Raw genomic sequence first — 22,856 nt, 5'->3', positions numbered from 1 at the left:
AGAAATACACTTCTCAAAAGAGACACTAAGTAAGTACTCCCAACCCTGGATAGCTTCCAGAAACTAAGAGCAGGCAATCAGAGTTTTAAAATTCTTCATTCATTGGAAAGAAAAAATTGTCATGGATCATGCTTTAGTCAGTGACTGGAAAACATGCAGACCATTTTTATCCACGAGCATTCTTTCATTTAGTCTGTGTCTCGTTTTACAAGTGGGTCAACTAGTACATATTTTTTCAAATAAAAAAAAAAGTTGTGGGTCATTTTTGATGGACAAAGACTGTGATGGTTAACTATGTATCTAGATGCAGTTTTGAAATAAAATAAATTATACTACTAATGCAAACCAAGGACTAATACACAGACGAGACAAGAAGTTGCTTCTTTCGAGACCATATAGTAAGGATACTACAACTGAGGGTGACAAACTAGTAGGGTTGTACCTGAAATTTTTAATGTAGTTATTCATGTACTAGTTATGGATAAATGTGTCTGGACTTACACAAAAATGTTGTCTTTTCTCTAAAGAGAACCAACCTAACACTTGGTTGCTCTTAGAAAACAAACCGCAGCCTAAGGACGGTGGCATTCTGGTTCAGGGGGCAGCCAGTCGCGTTGCTCACTCCTGAGAAAAGTAGAGGCTAAAGCATTATGGCAAGACAGAGCAGGCTAACTATTCCTTAAGGGCCTTTCCTGGTAGCACAGGAGGGTTAGGGAACATCTGTTCCTTTGGGGACAGGTCTAATCTTAAGTAAATGACTGAACTATCTTTTCATATGAAAAACATTCACACACGAGGGGGAAAAAAATCCTCTGTTAGGCTGTGTTTCCTGATTTTAATTTTTTAAAAGAGAGCTACCACAGATAAGCTGGTATTATATAGAGAAGCCCCAAAATATTTTAAGTGAAGCTCATAAAAGCAACTAAAGAAGGGTATAAAATGGTATAGACATGGTGTGCCAAAGTACAATGCGATAGAAGCAAAAAAAAAAAAAAAGGGCTTCACTTTTGTCCCTGTGTGGCTACGGGCACAGTACATCAAACCTGTGGCAAATCAGGGTCTGAAAAAAGTGGGAAAAAAAGCAGTAAAGGCTCAAATGGATGCTGGGCACAAGTCACCCAGAGACCTTATAAAAATGTGCAAGGGACAGTGAGGAAGGTAAGAGATCCCAGAGGACCCACAAGGCGCCACAGAGACAGGAAGTTTATGACAGTGGTTTGATGGAATGGAAGGAGGAAAACAGAAAAGGGAAGCGGGGGCGGGGGGGGGGCACAGCTGGAAACAAGTGAATCCTGCACGTGCAACTTCAGTGACAGGTGGAGATGGCACTGTGAGAGGTTAGTATATAGAGGAGCCAGGAGGATCCTCAGGAGAGAGAACCCCGAGAGAAATTTAACTAGAAAAAACTGAAGTAGGCAGTCAACATAACATCTTTGAAGAGAAATGAATCAGACTAAGAAGAGGAAGGAAGACTGGATAGAGAAAGACAAAGACTGCTTATGAAAGGGAGAAAAGGGACAGAATTAAAAGAAAAAGAGGAGAGACAGTCAAGTGTCTGCCACCGGACAGCCCTGGGACAACCAGAGAAAAAGCAAGAGAGGCACGCTATCCTGAGTGTGACAACACAGGGCCCGGCAAGCTAAGAGGCAGACTGCTGCAAGAGGCAAAGGAGGTCACCCAACCACAAGACACAAGATGAACCCAAATCCAGTCTACCTCTGAGGTATCTACTCCTAAAGGGTATAACCCAGGAAGCTAGCGGAGGGAGACAGTAACAAAGTCACGGTCTTTTAAAAGGCAAATCATATGAAAAGAAAAGAAAAATCTGTTCAGCAAGGTTAGTATTTGTGTGTATGTTACATGGAAGAAATAAGACTCATAAAAATACTGGGTTTGCCTGACCAGCTGGTGATACAGTGGATAAGAGCATCGGACTGGGATGCAGAGGACCCAGGTTCGAAATCCTGAGGTTGCCAGCTTGAGTGCGGGCTCATCCGGCTTGAGCAAAGCTCACCAGCTTGAGCACGGGGTCGCTCACTTTAGAATGGGATCATGGACATGACCCCATGGTCGCTGGCTTGAGCCCAGGATCACTGGTTTGAGCAAGGGGTCATTCGCTCTGCTGCAGCCCCACGGTCAAGGCACATACAAGAAAGCGATCAATGAACAATTAAGGTGCTGCAACAAAGAACTGATGCTTCTCATCTCTCTCCCTTCCTGTCTGTCTGTCCCTATCTGTCCCTCTCTCTGTCTTTGTCACACACACACAAAAAGATTACTGGGCTCTACTCCACAAGAAATTCAATGCAATAAATATTCCCCAAAGGTTTACACTGTGGCCAGACACCAGGCTAAGTACTGGGATGAAGAAAGGGAAGCATGTTATAGTCCCTGCCTACAAGCACTTACTATCTACCTAATCAGGGTTCATAGACAAAGCACTGTGTAACAGAAACAACCCTGAACTTGGAGCCAGAAGATCAAATCCTATCTTTGACACTTTTTAGCTGTGACTCTGAGACCATGATTTCTTAACATGTAGAAAAACAGGTTGTGGATGATTTCTGAAAGTACCTTTATTTTAAGAGAAATGATCCAGTAGTATATGTCAAATAGGTTGACTAGAAAAATGAGAAAATACACTAAAATGAAAGAAAAAAAATCACCACAATTCTGCCACTTCGAGATAAGTTATCTTTTTTGATATACTTATACTGTTCAATACTTTATGTATCTGTTATATAACTGTTTTATAATCACCTTTACTTCACTTAAAAATCTATCATAAACATCTTTCTATATCTCTGAAAATACTTCTATAATGCAATGAGTAATTGTCACATGGCATTCTATCATATAAATGTTTCACAAATTAATCAACCTTTTATTCATAAAAATAAATTTTCCTTCTATTTTTATTACTTATTTATTTTGTCATAAAATATTTACTGAGTATGTTTTTGGACTTGGAAATTCAGAGAGTTGAGCAGCCTCGGGTAAACAGTGGGAAGAGCTTTATTAATTATAAGTACAATAATAAATGCCAGGAGCCAAGAGGTCTTGGTCTTGAGCTATTAACTGACCATGTGGTCTTGGTCAGGCTCCAACTATTTTTGAAACACTGCTTGAAGGAGAATCCTTTTAACTGAATATCTGCATGTATTCTTGAATATTTTCCTACAACAGATTATTGGAGGTAGAATTGTCATCAAAGACCATGAGCAATTTGAAAATTAAAAAAAGTAAAACTTCCACAAAGAATGAATCAGTCTTATACATTTACTATCAGTGTATCAACTTTGGTATTTAAAGTTTGAAACTTATTGCCATTTTGTGAAGTAAAAATACCATATTTATTGTTATAAATTCTATTAATCTGATAACTGAAAGATGGACATTTTTCCTGTGTTCACTGACATTTTTATATACTTCTTTAAGAATTCCTCTGATGTCCTGTGCACACACTTTGCCAGTTTCTTTATTGGTGTCCTTTTCCTTGCTGATTTTTTAGGGCTTTCTGTATGTTAAGGCGATTGCATTAATCCTTTTTCTCCCATATACATTATGAAATTCTTCCCCATCTTAGGTTATTGTTTTTAGATTTTGCTTATAGAAGTTTTCATTTCTAACTTATAGGCATACATCATTTATTGTACTTCATTTTGTTGTGCATTGCAAATACTGCCTTTTTTTTTAAGCAAGAGAGAGACAGGAAGGGAGAGAGATGAGAAGCATCAATTTGTAGTTGTATCACAACAGTTGTTCACTCAATGATTCTCATACAAGCCTTAACTGGGGTTTCAAGCTGAACCACTGACCTCTTGCTCAAGCCAGAGACCTTGGGCTTCAAGCCAGCAATCTTTGGACTCAAGCCAGCAACCGTAAGATCATTTTGATGGTATCATGCTCGAGCCTGTGAGCCTGTACTCAAGCTGGCCAGCCTACGCTCAAGCTGAATGAGCCCACGCTAAAGCCAGCAACCTCAGGGTTTTGAACCTGGGCCCTCAGCATCCCAGGTTGACACTCTATTGTCAGCACTGGTCAGGCACCTTTGTTTTTTAAAAAAGCAAGCTAAAGGTTTGTGGCCATCCTTCACTGGGCAAGTCTATGGGCACCATTTTCCCAACAGACTCAGAGAATGGCTATCATTTTTTAGTAATTAACTATTTTTAATTAAGTGCTGTAAGATAGAGATAATGCTATTGTACACCACTTATTAATAAGACTATACTGTAAACATAACTTTCATATGCACTGGAAATAAAAAAATTCATGTGACTTGCTTTATTGCAATATTTGCTTTATTGTGGAGGTGGAGGTCTGGAATCAAGATATGCCTGCCCTTCATTTTAAAGTTTCTGTGACTTAAATCTAAAAATCTGTTTCAAAATGTTTTCTGATCCTGGTATCAGGATTAAAAAAATCATTAAAAAAAAAATGATTATGTAACTATCTATATGCCTTCAGTACAATTAATCTTATTTTCTTACAGTTAAAATCTGAAAATACCAATAAAAATTTGAATCTAGTTCCTAGAAAGTGACAATTTCATAAAAGTAAACATGCTAGAGCTGTACCATCTCACTTTCAGCAGACAAATGTCAATTGTAATGGGAAAAACAGAGGCCTTCTGAAAGGCTTTTCTTATGCTCCGCCCCTCACAAAAAACACTGCTCTGCAAACACACTTTGTCTACCTGCCTGTGTGGGTGGAACAGCGCCCCCCTTCCTGTTTCACGTTCTAATCCTGTGTATTTCCTTAGGTCCCCCTGTCATTTCCCTCTTATCATATATCTTCAATGGCTCCTCTCAGGGAACGCGTTTCTCTCAGTTTGTAAATATTCTTATCTTCCCCTGTCTGTGAAGGTCTTCTCTACGTCCTGCGTTTTCTACTAGTTACTGCCCAGCTTTTTCTTTCCTCTGAAGTCAGCTTCTTGGAGAAGCAGTCCATCTGCCCGTGTGTTCCCTTTCGGCTGGAGACGGTCTGAGTCACGCTTCCAGGACCCTCCATCAAACCCTCCTCTCAAAAGTCACAAACGGCTTCTTGGTTGCAAACCTCAAAGGGCCCTTTTGAGTCCTTGTTTAGCTTCTCCTGTCTTTGGCATTTGTCACTGTTGATGATGCTTTTCCTGCTGGTGCTATGACACAACTTTCTCCCAGTTTTCCTCTTACCTCTATGAGGGTGACTTTTCGGCCGGTCTGCGGAGTCTTCCTCCCCTGCGCATCCGCCGCACGTGCTTGGTCCTCACGGCTCGGTTCTTCGGCCGCTGGAGAACTAGAGGAGGAGAGATGAGAAACAGGAGCGGGTAAGGATGCTGCCACAACAAACAGCTCAGGTGAGGCTCTGATCTAAGAAAGCGGCAGCGGGAAAGGAAAGGGGAGGTAAGTGTGAAGACCTGAGAGGAAAACATTTGACAGACTCTCTATGAGTGATTACACACGGGGGCGAGAGACAGGGAGATGCTCAGAGTAACGCTGAGACCCAACGTTAGCTGGCTGGGCTCCTCCCTAGCCGTAACGAAGGGAGAAGAATGAAACAAATTTTACTCTTCTCAGAAAGGTGCCTGGGAAAATTCAGCAAGTTTTTAATCAAATTCGATGGAAAATATGTGTGCATATACGAGGTGTTCCTTAATGACAAAGAACAGGATGAAGGACATTCATGCATTAGAAAGCTGTGATATTCTGACCCATGGAATGGGGAATTCAGCTTTTCAAATGGTTCAACAGTGATCGCTAAATATAAAACAAGTATTTTGTGGAAGAGTCTGTAGTAGCACAAGTTATGTTAGGAGAAATTACAAAAACAACTCAAAAAGGGAAAACCAAAGAATGGAAGAGACAGTATCTCCTTTATAGGAGATCCAGGAATGGTGGGAGACATAAAAACAAACCTTGAAAAAGATGCAAACATTTCAAAATCAGGTAATAAGGAGAGTTGAGTAGAGACTGCTATGGACTGAACTGTGCTGTCTTACAATATGCAGGTTGAAGCCTTAACCCTCAAAGTGAATGTATTTGGCGATAGGGCCTTTAAGGAGGTAATTGGAATTTAAAAGAGGGTCAGAAGGGTGGGGGCTCTAATCTACAGGACTGGTGTCCTTATAAGAGGAAGAGACACCAGAAATCTTTCTCTCTGCACATGCACCAAAGGAAGGTTATCTGAGGACACAACAAGAAGGTGGACAGCTGTGATCCTGATGGAATCTTGATCTTGAACTCCAGAACTATGAAAAAATAAATTTCTGTTGTTTAAGCCATCCAGGCTGTGGTACTGTTATGGCAACTCGATAAGACTAATGTGGAGATGCCTAAGTAAGTAAAATGAAAAGTGAGACGAGCAAGAAGGAAAAGGTCAGAAATAATAAAGATGAAAGAACAAAGTATATTTAAGAAAGTAGTAGAATGACGAATGAGAAAGGAAAGGTTGAAAACGAATATGAAACCAGATTAGGGTTCAAACAGCTCTGAAAAAAAAGGACTGATACTGTACAGTCTTAATCAGTTTGAAGTCCACCCTTTTGGCCTATCTCCAGGGAACCTATGCTGTGGCATCAAAGTAACACTCCAGTGTCTGCGCAGGCGACAGTGATAAGGTGAATGAGGGAAGCTACAGATAACACAAGAGCACTGGGCACACTGGAGAGGGCTGGCCAGCTGGGGGAAGTGATCTACCGTCCCAGCTCTGGCTAACGCTGCTATGGGTGAATGTGAAACGGAGACTATTTTCAAGAGAAGAAATCAGCATCTATGTTAACATCTTTTTACATCTGAACAATAAAATTACACATATGCACAGCGGACCCAATCAAAGATACCAGGAAAGATACCTTGACAAAGTTACAGGAACCAGATTTACCTCTTGCCTAAAATGACCAAAAAGCTGGACAAAATATATGAACGAACAGTGTTTAGGACACTAAATCGGAGGCAACGAAGAATAGCGTTCCTAAGACATAGAAAATAAAGGAGATGAGCTTTATTGTGGCCAGCTTATTGCCTGAAGTGTTTCCAGGCCATGGCAGAGGAAGACGGAGCTGCCTGGAGCCTGGTGACAACCTGAGTAACAGCTGAGACTCTGGGAAAACCTAAGTGGGTTGAGTCCACTGAATGGTGGAAGAGATGGCCTCATGGGGTGAGAACTGGAAGATCGGCAAAGGCTTCCTTTCAAGTAGTTAGCAGAGCACTGATGAGTGCGTGTTTCTGAGGAAACTCAGGAACAGTGCTTGTTCCCATCAGCCAGGCTGGAAAACCTCACTCCTCAGAGGGCACCGGGTAGAAGGACTTTGTGTTAGTGATGAGGAATAAGTAGCCCTAGACTAAACATGGTTCCAGTCCCACCTAGCAAGCTTTAAGAGCGATACCTGAAGGGATCACACAGTTTTCAAGTAGCTTAACTACATTCGAGAACAGAGCTTAAGAATATTTATGGGAATACAAAAATATCCAGGAGCTAACAAGAAAATTTTCAATGTGTGGCATCCAATAAAAGTTTACCAGGTTGGGGTAGGGCAAAAAAATAGAAAAACAGAACAAATAATAAGGACAAAAAATGATTATCAGCCCAGAATTGACACAGATGTTAATAAGACAAACACATTACAACACTTACTATAATTGTTTTCTACCTGCTCTAAAGGTAAAGTAGACACATGGAAGTATATAGAAGACCCAAACTTCTATATATTTTTAGAGATGAAAATTTAAACGAGTTAAAATATATTCTGGGTGGGATTAAAGGCAGATTAAACATTGCAAAGGAAAAATTAGACAACTTGGAAGACATAGCAATAAAAGTGATCCAAGATGAAATATACAGACAAAAAAAAGATTTTAAAAAATACACAAAATGTTCGTGATTTGTGGGACTTCATATGGCTTAACATACATGTAACTAGAATCTTCAAGGAAGAGGAGAGAAACAATTGGGTGCAAAAAAAAAAAAAAAGGCAGAAGAGTAGTCCCAAATGTTCTAAATTTAATGAAAACTGTAAACCTACAGATCCAAGCTCAAATAAACCCTAGCTCTAGAAACACAAAGAAGATCAGAACTAAGCACCTTAAAAAATGGTTCTTTAAAAGTAAAGAAGAGCCTGACCAGGCAGTGTGGCAGTAAATAGAGCATTGCCCTGGGACACTGAGGACTCAAGTTTGAAACGCTGAGGTTGCTGCCTTGAGTGTGGGCTCACAGGCTTGAGTGCGGGGTTGCCAGCTTGAGCATGGATCATAGACATGACCCCATGGTCACCTGCTTGAGCCCAAGGTTTTCAGCTTGAGCAAGAGGTCACTGACTCAGTTGTGACTTCTATCCAGGTCAAGGCATGTATGCGAAAGCAATCAATGAACAACTAAGGTACTCCAACTATGAGTTGATGCTTTTCATCTCTCTCCCTTCCTCCCTTCCTATCTATCGATAGTTCCTCTCTCTCTGGCAAAACAAAAAAAAAAGAAAAAGAAAAAAAGAAAAAAATAAATAAGAAAGTTGTTTCTTTTTGAGATCTTTTTTTAAAATTTATTTTATTTATTCATTTTAGAGATGGGGGAGAGAGAGAGAGACAGAGAGAGGAGGAGTAGGAGCAGGAGGCATCAACTCCCATATGTGCCTTGAACGAGCAAGCCTGGGGTTTCAAACCAGCGATCTCAGAGTTCCAGATTGATGCTACATCCACTGTGCCATCACAGGTCAGGCTCTTTTTGATATATTAAAAAGAGTTCAGCCCTGGCCGGTTGGCTCAGTGGTAGAGTGTCGGCCTAGCGTGCGGAGGACCCCGGTTCGATTCCCGGCCAGGGCACACAGGAGAAGCGCCCATTTGCTTTTCCACCCCTCCGCCGCGCCTTCCTCTCTGTCTCTCTCTTCCCCTCCCACAGCCAAGACTCCATTGGAGCAAAAATGGCCCGGGCGCTGGGGATGGCTCCTTGGCCTCTGCCCCAGGCGCTAGAGTGGCTCTGGTCGCGACAGAGCGACGCCCCGGAGGGGCAGAGCATCGCCCCCTGGTGGGTAGAGCGTCGACCCTGGTGGGCATGCTAGGTGGATCCCGGTCGGGCGCATGCGGGAGTCTGTCTGACTGTCTCTCCCTGTTTCCAGCTTCAGAAAAATGCAAAAAAATAAATAAAAAATAAAATAAAATAAAATAAAACAGTTCAGCTTTACTAAAATACGTATAAATTGTTTGCATAGAAGGGATTGACATTTCTAAAAAAAAAAAAAGAAATTCGGGTAGAAAATGCTTGAAAAAGGTAGTCCCATGTGGCAAATTTATATATTTTGGTCAAGCAACTAATAAGTGAATGGTCCAAACTGAATGGCAAGATAGCAAAGAAACCAAAAAAATAGCTTCTATCCATTTACTTGGGTACAATTGATTCACTTGAGTAAATTAAAGAAATAAAGAGATGACTTTTTATACATACTAGGCTATAGTATTTCTGCCTTCTACTAGCAGTTTTCAAGTCATGAGAAATGTATCTGAATTCACCCTTACTTCTAAGAAATTATGAGTCTAGGGAAAGCCCAAAGGCTTTAGATGAAACAGAGCATTTAGACATATCTTAACTTCTCACGAAAATTTATTTTCAGAAGCTCCTCAAACACTCTGTGTTCAAAAGGAGAGGCCAAGCTGCTCTGACATCCTTGAGAAGCTGGGATGTTTTCTGAAGCTTTTTGAACTTGCCTCTGGAGAGTATGGGAAGGATCCATCACTTCAAAATAGGCATCCCATGAAGTCAGAGTGACTACAGTCTTTCATTCACATGTTAGGAAAATTCAGTGACTGTGCTCTGAATTGAAACTGTATATATATATTTATAGTTATATAATCATTAGTTGATTTTCTTTCTCTAAAAGAAAGATTTTAAACTGAAAGCAAAATGGTATCTTACCAAGGAGCCTGGTAACACTAAATACAGTTTAAAACATACACACACACACACACACACACACACACACACACACACACCTGGGAATTAGAATAGGTCTTGGTCAAAGAGCTGACATAAATGTGCCCTATGCAATTTGCATAAGGCCTTTCTTATCAGTTTTTTTGATTATAAAACAGAGGCTACAGGAAGAATTTCTAAGGCATCACTGAGGTCATGATTCGATGCCTCTTTCAAATACCGTTTAAAAATTATGTTTATCTTTTATCTGTAGAATAAAATACTGTCTTGTGAAATAACACATGCTTTCATTTGATAACTCCTGTAAAAAATAACAATTGAGAAATATTCTGGGAATGTTTTAAAGTAATGTTTTTGAAGTAAAAGAGGAATAGTGTATTTATGTATTAAGTGATACAGAAAGTACCAAATAAAAATACAAAACTACCTAGAGATCTTTTAAAATAAATATCTCAAAATACATTAGGCATTTGTAGAAAATATACAATACTAGTATTCTGGGTATTAGCTTTTTATTTTTAATGCCTGAAAAAAGGCATTTCATATATACATATTATTTTTTATCACATAATCTACTTGTGTACATTTAATGTCAATTTTAAAGTTACTCAAACAGCCCTGGCTGGTTGGCTCAGTGGTAGAGCATCGGCCTGGCATGCGGAAGTCCCGGGTTCGATTCTCAGCCAGGGCACACATGAGAGGCAACCATCTGCTTCTCCACCCCTCCCCCTCTCCTTCCTCTCTGTCTCTTTCTTCCCCTCCCGCAGCTGAGGCTCCATTGGAGCAAAGATGGCCCAGGCGCTGAGGATGGCTCTGTGGCCTCTGCCTCAGGCGCTAGAGTGGCTCTGGTCGCAACAGAGCGATGCCCTGGATGGGCAGGGCATCACCCCCTGGTGGGTGTGCCGGGTGGATCCCAGTCGGGCGCATGCGGGAGTCTGTCTGACTGCCTCCCCGTTTCCAGCTTCAGAAAAATACCAAAAAAAAAAAGTTACTCAAACAAAAATAAAAGACGAAATGGGTCCCCCTAAAACAAAACTTGAGTGTACTATTCTATTTTAATTTCTTACAATTTTTCATACACATCCTCAACAACCAACCATTAAGATATTCTCCTTAAACTAGCTAAAGTCTTTAAAAAATAAATTATCTGAAATTTAACTCAGATAATGTGATATTTTAAAAAGGAAAATGAGAAATTGTCCTTAATAAAAAACCCAACTATATGTTACTGCAAATTATATAGGAAGAAAAGTTGCTTACTTGGTCTTAGATTTCGTGCCCAATTTGCAATCCTGAGACGTGTCCTTTTGGGCTGACTGTTGCAAAACAAGAAGAAAACAAACAGTAAGTCAAAATTTAGAGAAGATAACACAGGTAATACTCACATGCTGAAAACCCACCAACTTGCTGAGCAAGGAGAGAGCATGCCTGTTCTGAACATTATTAGACTAACAGTTCTCCAAACTTTTCAGGCACTCTATAAAGAAAGCAAACTTTCAGGTGTTGGCAAAAAGAGTCATACTGAATCAGCCTAAATTTATCTAGTAATATGATATGGTATACTACTTAAGTTTTAAATTTACCTTTCCACCCTGTATCGTGACTTCGTAATCTTTTCAGTATACTCTGTCACAGTATACTCACTGAATGAACTATATGTAAAATATTGTATGTGTGAGCTCTTTAATCTTCTACAAAACTTATTCCAAGTATCTATATATTTTATTAAAGGCACCTCTGTAAGAACAACAAATGAGTAAGTACTCTCAGTGGTGCTGAATTATCCTCTGAGTGTTAGATTGTTCCTCTAGAGTCCATCAATTCCAAATGAAAGTACACTGTGGGAAAACGGTGTTTGATGTAAGACAGTTTTTATAAATCAACCCAGTCTCGCCATAAAATAGACTGCAAATGTTTTTTACAGGTAATTACATGTTATGAAAGGAACCACTTAAAATTCCCATAATAATAAAAAATTATACTATGTTAAAGTTTTGAAGTATACAAATTGAACTATATACAAATGAAAGAGATTTACCATATCTACTTATTTGAATAGAAGTTAGAAAAAAGCCAAAATGAAAGAAGTACAACCTGCTCTTTCTGTTTTAACTTGTTTGAGTAACTAGTGCTTCCCCAGTCTTATCTCTACTGCAGCTTGTTTTACCTTTCTCGATTTTATTCTTCACAGTGATTTCTGCAGGATCATTCTTCAGCAAAGACTGGACACTGAATATCTTTAAACAAGTATTATCTTTCTTATCAAAAAGTTTTCAAAAGAATACTGTGCTTTTCTGGACCATAATTATATCATACCATCGCTAGCTGTGTAGCATTAAATCAAGCACATAATAAATACAAGAATTAAAGAACAAGACTTACTACTGAAAAGTTGTAGTAAGGGACCCAAATTTCAGAAAACAACAAAAGAGCCAATAACAAACACCTTATTATTTTCTACCAGTGAAGATGATCTGAATCAGTTAAAATGTGTTTTGGGGGAAAAAGTACAAAAATATAGAAAATTCAAATTCAAGGACTAATTTACAATGCAGAATAGTTGACCTGCCTTCAACCCAAAGAGCAAAAAGCTAAGTAAACCATCAGAACCCATCTTGAAAAGCATCAGTTATAATGGAACTTCTTCAGTTTCTCCCGACTTATGAAATAAATTCCAAACATAGCCATCAAATTAAAGGTAAGATGCTTTATTCTTTATTGGGTCTGAGCAGTACTTCTATCCCTTTTCCCATGGCAAGACAAGCATTTTACCATAAATATACTTACATATATATGAAACTTTTATAAAACTACTGGATTAAAAAAAATAATGGCTCTAATTAGAATCTGAACTACTCCAGAGGTGGGGGGAGAGAGAGAAGTCAAACTAAATCACCCATCAACATGGCAATGTTACTTTTAATTACTTGACGTGACCTTGACAAATGAGTGTAACATTCTATCACGTGCAGGTCTTACCAAACCTGCTTTTAATAGTGTGGTCCTGTGAAATGGATGTTGTCGGTGCTCCGAAGGTTTGTCTTACACAGGTTAAACATCATCCCAGCCATCTTTTCTACCGTATCATCGCATTACTGTAACTGGCATATCCAAAGGTACATGAAACAAAGGTGGCTTCACCTGTGTTCAACTCCTATGAATCCCAAATTAGTACGGTATCCACATTACAGAGTTTTCATACTTAGCGATAAAAGTCTACTTATTTAATTAGGACCAATACTTCACTTCTAAACACCTTTACTCATTACTTGGTCTCAGCAGCAGCAGGCCATTTGGGTAGTGACCCATGGAGGCAGAAGGAGGGGGAAGAAGGAGGTGTCTCTGTGAGTTCTTTTGTTTTACTTTATCTTTAAACAAAAACGATAACCCCAAGGCTCCATCACCATCAGCCCACAAGCATCCCCCCCCCCATCGACAAGGCCAAGGAGCATGACTGCCCTTCTTTCCCTCCTGTCCACACATTCCTCTCAGTTGTTCTGTGAGTTTGTTTCTTCTGCACGGAAAGCCTTGATTTGGAGAGGAAGGGGTGAAGAGAAGAAGATGAGCAAAGCAAAAGAGATGAATGAAAGAACAGAGTCTAGAGACTCCCGCTTCCTAGTGATGCTTTTAAATTTAGATGCAGTGAGACTTATACATGAAAGGAATGATTTTAAGTGTCTTCTACTAGTATATGGAGGTTAACCGATAAAGAAAACAACTCATAGCTTTGTAAAAGAAAAATGGGTCATGCAAACAACTCACCCAAGCATTGCTTATAAACTTGAAGAATGAATGTAAAATTACGTTAAGTGTTCGATTAATGTTGTAACTAGCACACAAGCTTTCAATAAAGCAAATTTGATAATAGTATATAGCTCTATTTTTACATGCTGCTTATATCTACTTTTTCCATATAATTAATATCTGTAATTTATTTATTCCCATTCTGTAGGAATTTTTTAAAGAGAGAGACAGAAAACAACAACAATCAGGATTGGTGGTTCAGTTCTAGTCTTGATTCTGTCATTGACTCTCTATGTGGCCTGAGTAAGCCACTTCTCTTGGGGGTCTGGTTTTTTTTTTTTTTTTTACTTCAAAATGGACAGCAGGGGCTCAGAATGAAAGCATGAACTATCATAGCACCATTTTCATATTTTACAGATGAGGAAATGGAGGCCCAGAGTCACCAAGGTTATATATAGAAGTAGCCTGAAGGTTACGATCCTGTTTTTCAAAATGATTTAACGGCAAAGCAATGTTTCAGTACAATTCTGTTTGAAAACCTCAAATATAAGCACTGAGAAGTAGAGCTACTCTAAGTGAAGCAAGGTTCAGTGGCCTGGCACACGTCCCCCCAGCCCACCCCCAGAGCCCTGAGGAACGGGGCTCTACAGAGGAGAGTTTACAACCAGACTAGACAAGTTCTCCAGGTTTGTTCTGCTGCTAAAATTCTGATTCTGGGAGCACAACTCTATGATTTTTAAATACAAATATTGATTGACTTATGACCTATGCAACTTACGACCATTCGACTTTATGACCACAATCACTAGCCATGACTGCTCCGTGTCTGGCAGCGCAAATGTTGCCCAGCTGGGCGTATGACAGTGCGGACCAGCTTCCAACAGCACTACCATCTCCATGTGCACCATTTCAACTGTCATCCCAGACTCGGTACAGCAATTTGAGTTTTATGTCTTGGATATTTTTCATCAAACCCTTCCCAAGATGTCTACCAAGAGGAAATTGTCTTTGTAACAAATATTAAACCTGTTGTACTGGTAATGCAGTGTTTTACTTAAACCTGATGAATGTAAAAATAAGAAACAAAATGGTGTAGAGATGATACAAATGGCATAAAATGAACAAAGAAATTTATGATATATAACAATAATGAAAGAAAATTATGATAAAATATGACAAAGATTTTTATAACATCATATCACAGTACTGTACGCATAGCCTTCTCAACTTACGACCAAATCGTGTTACGACCGGTCTGACGGAACCAATCGTGGTCATAGTTCGAGCACTAGCTGTAGTCATGTAAGTTTGATGTCGATTTGATTTTAGAATTTATTATTATGTGAGTTGCATTTGATGCTAAATCTTCCAATTATAATGCTTTTCCTTAAGGACAAAATTCCTCTGCATTAAGATGCCTTTTCTGTAACACACTAAAAAGTGAAGGCCTTTATTGTGTTTCATGATTTGCAGTTTTGGATACTCACTGTGCCAATTAAACAACACATGCTGTGGGACACCACTCTACCCGCAGGCGCTGCGCTGGACACTGGGGACAGAGCGCTGAGTCGGCTCAAGGAGCCCACACTCGAACGGGGACAGGCATGGGTGCAACGAACACCCACAGTGAAGGTGAATAGGACACGTGGAGAAAAAGAACAGGAGGCCTGAACTGTATAACTGGCAGCTTCTGAGAAGGATCCAGAGTAGGGAGCATTTGATTAGGTCTTAAGGGATAAATATAAATTTTGATAATTGGAAAAGTATTAAGAACTACACCGTCAGAGAACACAGGGTGAGCAAAGGTTGGAGGAATGTGTCTGCAGGGCAGCATCCTCGGGAGCCTGCTTTGGAGGATGAGGAAGAGTCAGAGGAAACTTCTATTCAACCCTGGAGGGCTGGGGTCTAAAAGTGTACGAGACTTGGATTATGTAGATAAATATAGAGCGGGCTGAGATTTCTGAGCTAAGTCACACGACCTGATCTCTCTTTTCAGAAGGGGTCCCCAGTACCCAGGTGAAAGGTACATACAGGCTGGAGAATAAAGGACCAGGAACTGCCTGTAGGCAGGGACCAGGGGCTGTTTCACAGCAATACGCTGCCCCAGCTCGTGCCCCCCAGTGACTCTAAAAAGACTGGCACCCTTCACTGACTTCTACTCCTTGTCCTTTTCATTCCCTACACTCCTCCATTCTCACGGACTCCACTAGCGTGTTTACGCTGATGACTTTCAAATCAATATACGTAGTGAACTCGGGTCTCCAGTTTTCTTCCTAATGAACTGGCGATCATAACTTTTCTCTGAATCTTAAGAACACAGTAGTTTTTCTAAAAGCACACTTGGATCCATAAGTTCTCACCAAAATTATCTTGCAAGTCTGAGTTTTCTAATCTCTCCTGAGTCCCACAGAAGCCTCAAAACTGTGTCTCAAAACTGAAGTTCCTTCTCACACTCTTATACACACAGATGTTCCAGTTAGAAACCTAGAGTGCTCCTTTCCCTTCCGGTGGATTTAGTCACCAAATCCTACATTCTCAACATTTGGCTTGGATTACTGCAACAGTCCTTTCTGGTCTGACTTCTTCTAGCATGTACTGTTTATTCCAGGTCTTTTCAGAGCGTCTAGAATGAGCTTTTGAAATAACCAATCTGATGTCATTTTCCATGCCATATATCCTTCATTGACTCCCTACTACCTTTAGGATAAAATCCAGCTCCTACACATGCCACTCAAGGACCTCCTTGATCCTGTCTACTTGTTCAGCCCTGTTTTTAACTTTGCACCCTATGTTCCAGCCATGACGAAGTATTATATTTGTGGTGGCCCAGGTGCATCGCGCTTTCGTATATGTCTACCCACTTTGCCTCAAATGTCCTTTCTCCCATAAAACTCAACTTAGAAATGAACTCCTTTGGAAAGCCTTTTCTGACCTCATTAAGCTTAGGTCAGGGCCATTTATGTTTGTTCTTCTAGCATTGAATGTAGAACTCCACCTAAGCACTTCTACCACTATGCTACCAACCCCCTCTGATGTTTTTTAGAGAGGACTCCTTGACCTTCAAGGCAGATAGATGATGGTTCCAGGTTTTTTTTAAAAAATTGATTTTAGAGAGAAAAAGGATGGGGGGGCAAAAGAGAGGGAGGGAGGTGGGAGAGAAAAATAGACATAGAGATCGATTTGTTGGTCCACTTATTCATGCATTCATTGGTTGATTCTTGTATGTGTCCTGACTAGGGATCAGACCACCAATCTTGACATATTGGGATGATGCTCTGACCAACTGAGTTACCTGGCCACGGCTAAAAAACTCCAGTTTTAAAAAATGATTTGATTTGGGGCATACTGGACTAGACATTCCAGAATGATATCTACATGAAAATTTCTAGTTGGCAGTTACACACTTGGGGGATGCAGACCAGGAGCCAGGGTTGCAGATGCAGAATATACCAAAGTAATATTTGAAACTATACGGGTAGAAGGAGAAAATCCAGAAAAATATTATCTTAGAGAAAAATAAAGAAACAAAAGACACAGCATGTATCTTGGTGGAGGTTTGTATCACAGTGGCAGGCAAAGTCAGAGAATGAGAGAGAAACAGGAGAGGTTAAGTGCAGAGTTTCAATAGTTAGAGAAAAAGTAGAGACAATGGTACTAATGACCCAGAACACTGGAGTATTTCTTTACAGGGTCGGTAAACTGCTGGATTGGGTCCTTTTCTCTACCCTTTTTTCATTCCTTGTCCCTTCCCATTGTGACTAGCTGGTGTTTGTTTCTCTGATGAGCATGACTCGCCTCTTTAAGGCTTTTGCACATTCTATTTCTAATGCCTCCGATGTATCCACCTGCCCACCTTATAGAAACTTGGCCGTCTAGTTTCCTTGACTACCCTTTTATTGCTGATATGTTTAATTTTGTGACTTACTAACTGTAGTTGCTTTCACTCATTAGACTGTAAGTTCTGTAAGTAGAGGGCCTTCTTCTGTTTAATTCACCATTATTCCATGTATACAATACTCCACCACAGTGCCTGGAAAAACAGTGGGCACTCAATATACACATGTCAAGTGAACAAATAATGAGGATGCCAAAGGGTGAGGAGTGAGGATAGGGATCACTGATGGAGAGAGGGCTAGAAGGATGTTGGAGGGGAAAATGACCAAAACACACGTGGTGAGATCAGCCATAGAAAGGAAGGGCACTTCTTTCGTGAGATCTGAAAGCAGCTGGAAGAGGAAGGTGAAATCGCAGAAATAGAGATGGTAGGATGAGAAGTTGAGGTAATTAATGTTGGATATCTGCTCTTCAAGAAAACATGGAGACAAAGTCAAGGTGGAGAAAGAACTGAGGAGCTTGACCCAGCACTGTAAGCAATGGGGTAGGGAGTCAGAAAGAACAATGAAAGAATGATCAAGACCATGGGCCTCACTAAGGGAGGAATCACAGATGTGACACAGAGACAACCAGTACCATTCTGTGATTTCTTTTTAGCAATGATAAAATTCCAGAGTATAGGGTATAAGTGAGGAAAATGGACAACTGGTATACCCCTAGCTCTGGGCACTGGTAAGACAAGTATGCCAAATTACACGTTCCAAGGGCTATGCGTGCATCTGACATCAAACCACTAATTGCTTCTATGCATTTATTTCCTAGTGATCTAAGTGACCTGGTTTGGGGAGAGTGAAAACTGGTAACAGATAACAAAGAAGGCAGGGAACATCAGAATGTTACCCTTTACATTTTTAATTTTAATTTCTGCAAACTCAAGACTCATCTGGGTCAACCACTTCCTCTTTTGGACCAAACTATTCCCTAGAAATGGGAGATTAGGGAAGGGAACTGGAGAATGAAGGAGACTGACAGTTTTATGAAGTCCACTGTCCCCTTTGTGCATTGCTGAACCCCTGCCCATGTGCCTGCCACTCTATCACTGCTGATGTCTCCGATGGGGGTCGGGTCCAACTTGGAAGAGTAATAACACTGCAGTACAGCTGTTACTTGTTTACCAGCCCCTTGATTCAGTAAACACTTATTCATACCTGCTTTGTACTAGGTGCTGGGAAGACAGTCCCTGTCTTCAAGGAACTTTTAGCACTTTAATTTCTATCCAAAGAGGAAGAAACGCATAGAAGAAAAAAAAATCATATGCAGGAGCCATGCTGGGAAAAGCAGTAGGTTATGCTTTTCCTTTTGACTTAACTTCCTTTACCTAACCTTTTCCTCCTTAATCTTTCTTATATAGACTTATAGGTGGTTTCTTGTGTTTGGTTTTTTGGGGTGTGTGTGTATGTGTGTGTGTGACAGAGACAGAGAGAGGGATAGACAGGGACAGACAGACAGGAAGGGAGAGAGATGAGAAGCATCAATTCTTCATTGTAGCACCTTAGTTGTTCACGGATTGCTTTCTCGTATGTGCCTTGACTGGCGGGCCACAGCAGACCAAGTGATCCCTTGCTCAAGCCAGCGACCTTGGGCTCAAACTGGTGAGCCTTGCTCAAACCAGATGAGCCCGCGCTCAGGCTGGTAACCTCGGGGTTTCAAACCTGGGTCCTCCATGTCCGACACTATCTACTGCACCACCTCCTGGTCAATTGATTCTTGTATGTGTCCTGACTAGTGATCAGACCATCAATCTTGACGTATCGGGATAATGCTCTGACCAACTGAGTTACCTGGCCAGGGCTAAAAAACTCCAGTTTTTAAAAAAGATTTGATTTGGGACATACTGGATTAGACATTCCAGAATGATATCCACATGAAAATTTCTAGTTGGCAGTTACACACTTGGGGAATGCAGACCAGGAGCCAGGGTTGCAGATGCAGAATGCAACCTGGTCAGGCAAGACTTACAGGTTTTATGAAGCAAGTATGAGCTTTTATTTTTAATGAAGTTTCAAAAATAGCAGATCCTCATTATTTGTGGATTCCCTATTTTCAAATTAGCCTACTTACTAAAATTTATTTGTAATCCCCAAATCAATACTCATGGAGCTTTCAGTCATTTAAACACACACACAGGCACAGAATGGTGAAAACACTGAGCTGCCCAACGCACACATTTTCTCAGCCGAGGTCGCAACATTATACACTTCTGATGCTTCCTCATGTTGCTAATGCTCTCTCTGTTTTGTTTCAGCTCTCATATTGTGAACAAGTGTCCCTTTTGTGGTCTATTTCAGTGGTTTTCAACTGCCAGTCTGTGGACCAGTGCTGGCCCGCCAGAAATTTCATGCTGGTCCATGAGACTGGTGGTTGAAAACCACTGGTCTACCAGTGCCATGTTTTTTGTGTTTTTGTGCTTTTTGTTGGTGATTCTGCTTTTTAAAAAATGGTCCCTAAGCTCAGATTTGAAGTGCTGTGTAGGGTGACTAAGTGTGAGAGGCTCACGTGTCTTACAGAGAAAATGTATGAGCTGGTTAAGCTTTGTTCAGGCTCAAGTTACAGTGCTGTTGAGTATGCGTTCAATTTTAATGAATCAACAATATACATGTGATAAATAGAGCGTCTTTAAACAGAATACATGTAAAACAAGGTTATGTACTGATTGACTGATAAAAATGTTGTGATCAGAGGCTCATAGAAACTGAATCATGTATTTCCCCAAGAAGCGCTGATTCAGTATTTGTTAATTCAGTGTTAATGGTAAATTTATAGAACATAACTACTCTACATAATGACTGTATATTTTTCAGCATGGCTTCTGTTCATTTACCAAATTACTATTTTATTGTTCTTAGTTGCTACGTTCTTTAATATTATTTCTGGCATATCTATGAAGTTTTTGGGAGCTCTGTCTCAATCAAATTGTAATCATTTATTGAGAATATCCTATGTGTAAAGTACTACGATGGGAATTTTGGGAGAGGAATGCCTCTTATAAAACTGATTTCCATAGTTTCACATAGCTATGTGTAATGGCTTATAGACTGCTATATAGTCAGGTCAACTGGAAGTTTATTTTCAGAGATCAAGGGGCCTGAAGTAGAGATGTTATTCTTCTAATGATACTGGAAGAGCATTCTCAAACAAAATTCCGTAACTCTTGTGTCTACAAAGGAGACTTTCAGAAATGGAATGGCATATCTGCCAAAGATTAGGACATTTCAGGTAGGATCTGGGCATTGTTAGGTATTTTTAATTATGGTAACTTTTTAAATTTATGACATTATATAAGTTTCAGGTGGGCAACATTATAATTTGACATCTGTATATGCGTTGTGCTCACCACCAGAAGTTTCCATCCATTACCATACAATTGATCCCCTTTAACTGTTTTGTCTTCCTCCGCCCTCTACTCCCCTTTCCCTTTGGTAACTACCAATCTGTTGTCTGCCTCCATGAACTTTTTGGTTCCTTTGTTCTTTTTAATGTTCCATATATAAGTGAGATTATACGGTATTTGTCCTTTCCCTTCTGAGTTATTTCATTTAGTATTAATACTCTCAAGGGTCATTGTGTTGCTGCAAATGGTAGGATTTCACTTTCTTAATGGCTGAGTAGTATTCTATCATACACACACAGCACATCTTTATCCATTATCTGTCAATGGACACTTAGTTTGTTTCCATTTCATGGCTATTGTAAATCAGGTGGTCATGAACATAGATGGTATGGGCATGGGTATTTTTACAGAACAATGCAGAGTGATTTTGATGCATCAGTTTGAGAAATACTAGTCTGAGCTGTGTCAAATTGGCAATTTGTGGGGGTAAGAGCGCTCAGGTCCAATTATTGACTGGTTTCTCTGAAGCTGACTTAGTAGCCAATAAGCATGGATTGTTGTATCCCTACTGTTTCTTCCCTCATCCCATCCCCTCTTATTTGAATCTCAATTCTTACCAATCCTTCCCATTGAGGATTTCAATTTCCTTCCCAACAAACAATGGTAAACAGACACAGACAGCAGGGCAAATGTATGTATAAATAACTTGGTACTGAGGTAGAAGGTGTTAAATGGAGTAAGAGACAAATAATATGCTACAAGATTATGGGAGAAAAAGAGATCTCTCTGACCAAGTGGAAATTCTAAATAGACTGTATGCAGCCCAATCTAAACAATTCTTTTTTCCTTACTACCTCAGTATGTGTATATGTGTGTGTGTGTGTATTCATATTAGTTTAAACAAAATTGTTTAGTCATGTTGCTCTTCAGTTGTCTTCTTCTATAGGTTTATATCTACTATGTATAGCTAAGCACAAATTATTTTGTTTTATGATATTTATAATGTGTAAGTTTAGTAGCTATAACAGACTAAATAATTATATATGGTATTTGTGGTAATTTCAAAAGTTGTAATAAAAACCTTATTCCTGCCAATGAGTTTAAGGATAGGGCAATATGCAGCCTTCCTGATCTTGTGGAAATGTTTCTCTACGGTTGTTTTGGGAATGACACTACTTTCTAGTCAATGACTGCAAGCTGGCAGGATATGGCAGAGAGCCTTTTTTTATTTCACAATGAAGATATCAACCTTTGGAGGTCTACCAAACATTCTATCTCCTCTGTGTAAGCTATGTCAGTGCGTAAGTGGTTGTAGCTTAAACACACCCACAGTAATGGGGAAGCAGAAATAGGGGTAAAAAAAGAAAGAAAACACTCATTAAGTACAAACAAGTTCAGTAAAGAGTGACAAAAGCAAATCTGTTCCAATACGTTGAAAGAGATCTTTTATTGCATGCATGGCTTATGTAGATAAAAGAGACATTTAAATAAAAGTGTTCTTCCCTTTTTATGTCAACTAAGGGACAACCACATTAAAATTAGAGGCCATTATGACAACATTATTGTGACTGCTAATAACAAGAGTATGGCATACAGTTCATTTTCAATGGTTTATATAAAGACTAGCATACAGTTAATTTATCAAGCAAAGGAAATAGCTGGTAGTCAAGAGCTATCTCCATTTAATCAAGAGATTTTTATATTAACTCATCGTGTTGAGTCTCACAGAGCTGGCTGGATACATCTTTAAGTGAAACTGTTCTTTTAATAGTCTATAACTCCAACTACCACATATATATTTGCTGGTAATCAAAAAATGAAAGCAAAATTTTAACAACAGGATCTTAAATTAAGAAAAATTGTAATTTAAGGAAAAATACACATCTACACACAATATTTTATGTATTTTTCTATTAAAATAGAAAAGTTCTCAATGGTGAGTTTGCATGAGAGAGAGAGAGACAGAGAGAGAGATTGATTTTGACTTCAAG

The 22,856-nt window shown here is 39.7% G+C and overlaps 1 long non-coding RNA gene across 1 annotated transcript in view; it reads right to left on the bottom strand.

Annotated features, from left to right (window-relative positions):
* LOC136318225 (uncharacterized) overlaps positions 1–22,856 on the bottom strand; it is a 36,958-nt gene that overhangs the window by 430 nt on the left and 13,672 nt on the right. The window contains exons 3-4 of the long non-coding RNA XR_010728032.1: positions 11,157–11,212; positions 5,172–5,274 (exon numbers count right to left, since the gene is read on the bottom strand). This is a non-coding gene — a long non-coding RNA (uncharacterized lncRNA). The remainder of the gene's footprint in view (positions 1–5,171; positions 5,275–11,156; positions 11,213–22,856) is intronic.

The sequence above is a fragment of the Saccopteryx bilineata genome, unplaced genomic scaffold (assembly GCF_036850765.1).
Source record: "Saccopteryx bilineata isolate mSacBil1 unplaced genomic scaffold, mSacBil1_pri_phased_curated manual_scaffold_16, whole genome shotgun sequence".
NCBI lineage: Eukaryota > Metazoa > Chordata > Mammalia > Chiroptera > Emballonuridae > Saccopteryx > Saccopteryx bilineata.
The sequence above is the reverse complement of the archived record's forward strand: the minus strand, read 5'-3'. Positions and strand labels throughout refer to the sequence as shown.